The following is an 8,729-nucleotide window of genomic DNA, read 5'->3' as shown; positions in this document are numbered from 1 at the left end:
GTAAGGAAGCAATCTTTTTGCATTTTTCTGAGGGAAAAAACAAAATTCATTGCAAAGAGGAAAAGGTACAAATCTCACGAGTAGTCAGGAGCTAACAACCACCTCAGTTATTCAGAAGTGACACACAGAAGAAATGCCAAATAATTGTTTTTGTCCAGCTGCATTCAAATTATCTATCGAAAAACAGCTAGCAGCTACAACGGAGCTCGGAACAACGAATCTGCACATGCTCCTTCCTGATGAATGTCCAAATACTTACAATTTCATAAATCACAATAATAATTTCCAAAAATATTTGCTTTTAATGAACCAGCTCGTTTGGGAAAAAAAACATGAATGTACAATTTCTTTTAAATGCAGTACCCCACTTAAGAATGTCCTCTGCTAAGGCACAAGACTCCTTCATTTTAGGTGTGGAAACTAAACTGCCTTATGACGCTTTTTGTCTACTCACCCGACTACTCTGTCGGTAACCTCTTGCTGTTTCCTTTCTTGACTCTGTCTCATCAATTACTTTGCCATCATGCTCTTTTAGACAGTAAGAAGCTGATGATTCTCATGTAGCACAGCATGTATTGACAAAACACTTAATTTTAGGCTTTGTTTTTGTCAAAATGGGTCCTAGATAGGATGAGCGATACAGAAAATGGATGTCTTATAGGTCATTTTTTTAATTATTTGATTCCTAAAGATAAAGACATCCATCCATCCATATTCTTTGCTGCTTAACAATTCTGCTTCCTAAACTTGCTAAAGTTAAAGTTAAAGTAAATTAGACAAAATACACTTGACAATCATATTTTACTCAATGTGACATTTGGGCCTGTTTGGATGAACATAGAGCTGATATTCTGGCAGGAATCGATGAAAGACACACAAAGCTCTTTCTCAACAGCACTCAGTCTCTCTGGTTTTACTTTTTATAGTAGTCAGGTCACCTGACAGAGATGTCATGGAAAATGTGAGCAAAGTCAAAATAGCTTTGTTTGATAGAATGGGAAACTATTTGGCAGTAGCAAACCAAAAAACTCCCCAAAGGTATATCAGCAAACCTTCGCTTTAAACTACAATCTGGTCTCAGTTCAGTTAGTTCCTCCTGTTCCTTTGTTCTTTGTTAGGATCGTACGGATTTGTTTTTATATTAAGCCGGAGTTTATCAATGAGTGACTGAATAAAATAGAATTTACGACTCGATGATGTTAATGTCGTTGACGATCGATCTTTAATGAGGTTGAATGGTAAAAATGAGACAACTCATTATAAGAATGACAACGATAGATGAAAATGGAAGTTTAAATATTTAATAAAATGATAAAAATTGTTCAGATAACATTCATTACTCAACAATTACTCCCACCAGGCGCGGGGTTACGATTGCAATGTTAAGGCAAATTCGATGTTAATTTAACATAAATCAATAAAAGAAAAAATGATTAATATGATGATACTAATGGTGAGTAGGATGAGACAAATGATAAAAGTAATAAAAGGAAGTAAGATTAAAAGCAATCAAAGGCATTAGAAAATCGGAAAGTATACATTTTTGAGTGAGCCTTTTAGGGTTGATCAAGTCCTACGAAGCTCGAAGCCTAATTTAGTATGAAGGAATTTTTAGGATTAAGGATGTATTGTCAACCCAACTTGCCCTTCCTAGGTAACCACGTAATATCGCTGGTTTTATCCTGCCATTACCTTATTATAGTAGTTGTTTTACTCGTGCCCAATTAAAAATGTAGAAGTCAAAAATAAGCATCCTAAGTTGCTCGAAGACTTCTCCCACCAGCTTGCCACACGAGTATTAGTCCCTGCAGAAAGGCCCGTCTCTCTGTCGGCGTGAAACGAACAAAGAGGCTCGGACTTCCGTATCCAAGGGTTTTATAGCTTTTGGGTGGAAAATTATGGGAGGTTTTAGCTTTACACACGCCCAGTGGGAGTGCCCCGTTTGTTATTCTGTCAGGCACCTTTCGCCATCCCTGGGTTGTCTTGCCATGCCCCTCTTAGCTCACTCAAAATAGGGCAAGGCGCCTGCAAACTCATCTGTCACTTCCCTTTACATCAACAACCAACAGGTGGATCCTGTAGATATAACCACAAACTTGCGTTCAGTTTCACTCTAGTTCTTAAGCAATAGCGATAAATGTATCAACATTCTTGTGAATACAATTCTCTCATGTATTCATCAGGCTTGTTCTCGTTGGTCGCACATCCTGTGTTGCCTTGTCTTAGAGAGACAGTCATACACAGGTTATATTCTTTACATAAAGCAGTTTCAAAGCATCATATTCTTCACTAATGGTTAAATGGAAAAATAGTGATAAAAAAATAAGATCAGTTGCTTGTAAACATCGTATGTGGTAACTCAAGGGTGTCACAGGCTTCTTGTTCAGAAACCCAACAATGCGGAAAACATCCTGTTTGTCACTTGTAGGCAGCTGTGCTCCACCGTTGAAAACCCGTTGAAAACTGCAGGGTGTGAACAGCTGCTGAAACGCATCCTGTTTGTCTTTATGTAAAAAAAAAAAAAAAAAAAAAAATGTGAATACAAAGATATGAAAACAATTGGGTTTTTAAGGTTACTCACTTTGGTATATGCATGTAATGCGGTGAGATGCAAAGTGGGAAGGCTACGTTTATTAGAGAGACCTTTGCCGTGCTGGTGAACCAATGAAGTACAATTTGGTTTGGCGACATCCGGTGTTCAATTTGAGAGTTGGTTCGAGGGCTCAGTTCAACACATGAACCCGAGCCACACAAGCCAATTACTATCAATTTGGTTCATTGCTATACGTGGCATGGCTGACTTGACAATGTGTTCGGTTTATTCATTGCCAAAGAAATATGAGTGTTCATCAAAAGGATCCCACACAGGATCAGTCATGGCTGGGGTTAACAATGCCCACCCCCGGCACCATTAACGCGCAGGGCGTCAGTGGAAAAATCACCGACTGTGGGTCGAAGACAAAGAAGAGGAGGAAAGTGAATTCATTGGCAGAAGATCAAGGGAATAGACAGAGCCTAAAACTGAGTGGAGGGGCTTTGTATGTTGGGACGATGACAGGAAAACCTCAGGAGTTGTTTGACATGATGATTAGGAGAAAAGTTGATACATTGTGCATCCAAGAGTGCAGGTGGAAAGGGAGTAGGCCTAGAAGTTTAGGGTCAGGGTTTAAACTATTTTACCACGGAGTAGATGGGAAGAGAAATGGAGTAGGGGTTATTTTAAAAGAAGTGCAAGCTCAGAATGTCTTGGAGGTCAAAAGAGTATCAGATCGAGTGATGCAGCTGAAATTTGAAATTGAGGTTGTTATGTACAATGTCAAGAGCGCCTATGCCCTACAGGTAGGATGTGACAGAGAGATGAAAGAAAAATTCTGTAAGGACCTAGATGAAGTAGTTCTGAGCATCCCAGACAGGGAGAGAGTTGTGATTGGTGCAGATTGTATTGGACATGTTGGTGAAGGAAACGAGGATGATGAAGAAGTGATTCGTAAGTACAGCTTCCAGGAAAGAATCTGTGAGGGACAGATGGTGGTGGACTTTGCAAAAAGGATGGAAATGGCTGTAGTGAACACTTTTTTCCAGAAGAGGCAGGACTATAGAGTGCCCTACAAGAGCGGAGGTAGAACCATGCAGGTCGATGACATTTTGTGTTTGTTACTGACTGTAAGGTAGTGGTTGGGAGAGTGTAGTTCGACAGCATAGGATGGTGGTGTGTAGGATGACTCTAGTGGTGGGTAGAAGATTAAGAAAACAAAGGTAGAGCAGAGAACCATGTGGTGAAAGCTGAGAAAGGAAGAATGTTGTGGAGCGTTTTGGAAAGAATTGAGACAGGCTTTTGATGGACAGGAGAAGCTCCCAGAAGACTGGACTACGACAGCTTAAGTGGCACATTGAAAGGACTGAGGAGAGGCGAAAGGAATTGAGATGTGACGACGGGCAAAGGTGGCGGTGCCAAAGGCTACACAAGAGGCATTAGATGACATGTATACCAGGTTGGATACGAAAGAAGGAAAAAAGGATCGCTACAAGTTGGCCAGGCAGAGGGATAAAGATGGGAAGGATGTGCAGCAAGCAAAGGTGATTAAGGATAGCGATGGAAACATGTTGACTAGTGCCAGTAGTGTGCTTAGTAGATGGAAAGAATACTTTTAGAATTTAATGAATGATGAAAATGAGAGAGAAGGAAGAGAAGAGGCAAGTGTGAATGACCAGGAAGTAGCAATAAATTTTGAGGGGAAGTTAGAAACGCACTGAACAGGATGAAAAATGGAAAGACAGTTGGTCCTGATGACATAACAATGGCGGTATGGAAGCAACTTCAAGAGGTGACTGTGGAGTTTTTGACCAACTTATTCACCAGAATACTAGCGGGCGAAAACAAAGAAGTTTTTTTAAAAAAAAAAAGAACTTTTAAGGACAAAGGGGATGTTCAGAGCTGTGGGAACTATAGAGGAATAAAGTTGATGAGCCACACAATGAAGTTATGGGAAAGAGTAGTGGAGGCTAGACTCAGGACAGAAGTAAGTATCTGCGAGCAACAGTATGGTTTCATGCCTAGAAAGAGTACCACAGATGCATTATTTGCCTTGAGGATGCTTGTGGAAAAGTACAGAGAAGGTCAGAAGGAGCTACATTGTGTCTTTGTGGATCTAGAGAAAGCCTATGACAGAGTATCAAGAGAGGAACTGTGGTACTGCATGCGTAAGTCTGGTGTGGCAGAGAAGTATGTTAAAATAGTACAGGACATGTATGATGGCAGCAGAACAATGGTGAGGTGTGCCTTAGGTGTGACAGAGGAATTTAAGGTGGAGGTGGGACTGCATCAGGGATCAGCTCTGAGCCCCTTCCTGTTTGCAGTGGTAATGGATAGGCTGACAGATGAGGTTAGACTGGAATCCCCTTGGACCATGATGTTCGCAGATGATATTGTGATATGCAGTGAAAGCAGGGAGCATGCAGAGGAACAATTAGAAAGATGGAGACATGCACTGGAAAGGAGAGGAATGAAGATTAGCCAAAGTAAAACAGAATATATGTGCGTGAATGAGAAAAGTGGAGGGGGAAGAGTGAGGCTACAGGGAGAAGAGATAGCGAGGGTGGACGACTTCAAATACTTGGGGTCAACAATACAGAGCAATGGAGAGTGTGGTCAGGAAGTGAAGAAATGGGTCCAAGCAGGTTGGAACAGCTGGCGAAAGGTGTCTGGTGTGTTATGTGACAGAAGAGTGTCTGCTAGGATGAAGGGCAAAGTTTACAAAACAGTGGTGAGGCCGGCCATGATGTACGGATTAGAGACGGTGGCACTGAAGAAACAACAGGAAGCTGAACTGGAGGTGGCAGAAATGAAGATGTTGAGGTTCTCGCTCGGAGTGACCAGGATGGATAGGATTAGAAATGAGCTCGTTAGAGGGACAGCCAAAACTGGATGCTTTGGAGACAAGATCCGAGAGAGCAGACTTCGATGGTTTGGACATGTTCAGAGGCGAGAGAGTGAGTATATTGGTAGAAGGATGCTGAGGATGGAGCTCCCAGGCAAAAGAGTGAGAGGAAGACCAAAGAGAAGGTTTATGGATGTGGTGAGGGAAGACATGAGGGCAGTTGGGGTTAGAGAGGAAGATGCAGGAGATAGGCAAAGATGGCAAAAGATGACACGCTGTGGCGACCCCTAACGGGACAAGCTGAAAGGAAAAGAAGAAGAAGAAGACTAGCGGGCGAGAAGATGCCTGAAGAATTGAGGAAAAGTGTGTTCATGTGCTAGTTCCTATTTTTCAAGAACAAAGGTGATGTTCAGAGCTGTGGGAACTATAGAGGAATAAAGTTGATGAGCCACACAATGAAGTTATGGGAAAGTGTAGTGGAGGCTAGACTCAGGACAGAAGTAAGTATCTGCGAGCAACAGTATGGTTTCATGCCGAGAAAGAGTACCACAGATGCATTATTTGCCATGAGGTCAGAAGGATCCTAACCCTATAACAGAGTACCAAGAGAGGAACTGTGGTACTGCATGTGTAAGTCTGGTGTGGCAGAGAAATATGTCAGAATAGTTCAGGACATGTATGATGGCAGAAGAACAATGGTGAGGTGTGCTGTAGGTGTGACAGAAGAATTTAAAGTGGAGGCGGGACTGCATTAGGGATCAGCTCTGAGCCCTTCCTGTTTGCTGTGGTCATGTATAGGCTGACAGATGAGGTTAGACTGGAATCCCCTTGGACCATGAATTTCGCAGATGATATTGTGATATGCAGTGAAAGCAGGGAGCATGCAGAGGAACAATTAGAAAGATGGAGGCATGCACTGGAAAGGAGAGGAATGAAGATTAGCCAAAGTAAAACAGAATATATGTGCGAGAAAGAGAGGGGTTAAGGGGGAAGACTGAGGCTCCAGGGAGAAGAGATAGTGAGGGTGGATGACTTCAAAGACTTGGGGTCAACAATCAAGAGCAATGGTGAGTGTGATAAAGAAGTGAAGAAACGGGTCCAAGAAGGTTGGAACAGCTTGCGGAAGGTGTCTGGTGTGTTATGTGACAAAAGAGTCTCTGCTAGGATGAAGGGCAAAGTTAATAAAACAGTGGTGAGGCCAGCCATGATGTATGGATTAGAGACGGCTGCACTGAAGAGACAACAGGAAGCAGAAGTCGAGGTGGCATAAATGAATATGTTGAGGTTCTCTCGAGGAGTGAGCAGGATAGAGAGAATTAGAAATGGTCATCAGAGGGACAGCCAAACTTGGATGTTTTGGAGACAAGGTTCGAGAGAGCAGACTTCGATGGTTTGGACAGGTCCAAAAGCAAGAGAGTGAGTATATTGGTAGAAGGGTGCTGAGGATGGAGCTGGCAGGCAAAAGAGACAGAGCAAGACCAAAGAGAAGGTTGATGGATGTTGTGAGGAAAGACATGAGGGCAGTTGGGGTTATAGAGGGAGATACAGGAGATAGGCTAAGATGGAAAAAGATGATGCGCTGTGGCGACCCCTAACGGGACAAGCCGAAAGGAAAAGAAGAAGTAGATGGGGAGAAAAATGGAGTTGTGTTTTTATCCAGATTTTTATATACAAACAGAAAGGGAAGAAAAGTAAAAAAGGGAGAGAAAAATACAATTAATTTACATTCATGAAGAGTGGGATATTAATACCTTTATAAATGACATAATACGAGGGTTTCTCTCATATCCATTTATCTGTATAGTAGGTCATCCTAAACCAAGTTCATACCCGTAAGTGAGCAAAAAAATTAACCTTAAAGGAAAATGATACCACCTCACACCACTTTACAGCAAATGTTCCAAAAACAATGTACAATGATTTATATACTCCCTTCAAGTAACTTTTTTTCCAAGGTTTCAAATTTTCTTTGTATCAGAACCCTCTGACGACAGGACAAGATGCAATCCTTGTGAGTTTGAAAGAAAAAATGCACTGCACACCACGCTAAGAAAAAGGACAGATAATAATAATGACTACAACAACAACAAAAGCAACAACTTGTGGGAACCAATTAACATAATTAAGATAAACCCGATTTCACATTTTGTAGTAAGAACTTTTGATGTTATGGCACATTTTATCCAGTTTTCCCAATGTCTCTCAAGCTTGTCTTTTTCTTGCCTCATGATGAAATTAACTTCTCCATTTTAAGCCATCTTGAGCCATTTTAATCCAATCCTCAACTGTGGGAGTATTCTTTATCAACCATTTCCTTGTAACAGCTTTTTTGCTTGCAAGTGACAAAATACTGTGTATATATAGTCATTCTCAGGACCTTGGCAGTGTCCGGTATTAATCCAAAGCATAGGTTTTCAAATTTTAAAGGAATCCTGACTTTCATAATTATCTCCATATGTTTGTAAATGTCTTTTTAGTATTTTAAAATGTTTGGAAAGTCCCAGAACACGTGAAAATGTGTCGCCTTATTCTCTCCACAATCCCTCCAGCAGGAGATACTTGCATCTGGCGAGATCTTCGTCATCTTGATGCCCTTAATCTTCTCATTCTGTTTGATCCACTGACTCAGTAGATTGATAAAAAGAGCAAATAACAACGGTGAGAGAGGGCAACCGTGACAACAACCCCTCTCCAGTTCAAAGCCACTGGATCGTCCTCCGTTGAATCGTATTTTAGTAATTGGATTGTGACATAAGGCTTGTATGGTCTTGGTAAAATCATTATGGAATTAAAATCTCTCAAGTATCTTATAGTCAAAGAAAACCAATTGACGGAATCAATCGCTTTCTCCACGTCAAGCCCTAATAGGACAGCATCCAGTCTGTTCATGTTTATGCGGTTAATTACATGTAATTTTCTCTTGACATTGTCTTGTGTTTGTCTTTGTTTAATCCAACTGTATAATATGTTTGAATATTATTTCAAGGAGTTTTACTAAAATTTAAGTAAAATGTTGACAGTCCATGTTCAACATGCTGACTGGCCGATAATTCGAGCATTCTGTCCTATCTTTCCCTTCTTTTGGTATTAGCAAAGCAAAGCAAAGCAAATTTATTTGTATAGTGGATTTCATACACAAGGTAACTCAATGTGCTTTACGTGATTAAACGTAATTGAAAACAAAGAGATAAAACATTTAAAATGGGATAAAAACAATAAAAAATGACTAACACAATATTGAAAAAAAGACAATTAAAACCGCATACATTGCAAGTAATATGATCAAAAAGTGGATATATTCTAAAACGCCTGGGAAAAAAAGAGTTTTCAACCTGGATTTAAAAACATTCG

At 40.8% G+C, this 8,729-nt stretch overlaps 1 protein-coding gene across 2 annotated transcripts in view; it reads left to right on the top strand.

Annotated features, from left to right (window-relative positions):
- Window positions 1-8,729, top strand: part of epha7 (eph receptor A7) — a 217,983-nt gene that overhangs the window by 22,594 nt on the left and 186,660 nt on the right. The gene's annotated exons all lie outside the window — the stretch shown is intronic.

This window comes from Syngnathoides biaculeatus, chromosome 23, assembly GCF_019802595.1.
Source record: "Syngnathoides biaculeatus isolate LvHL_M chromosome 23, ASM1980259v1, whole genome shotgun sequence".
Taxonomy (NCBI): Eukaryota; Metazoa; Chordata; class Actinopteri; order Syngnathiformes; family Syngnathidae; genus Syngnathoides; species Syngnathoides biaculeatus.
Note: the sequence above shows the minus strand (reverse complement) of the source record. Positions and strands in the feature narration are given on the sequence as shown.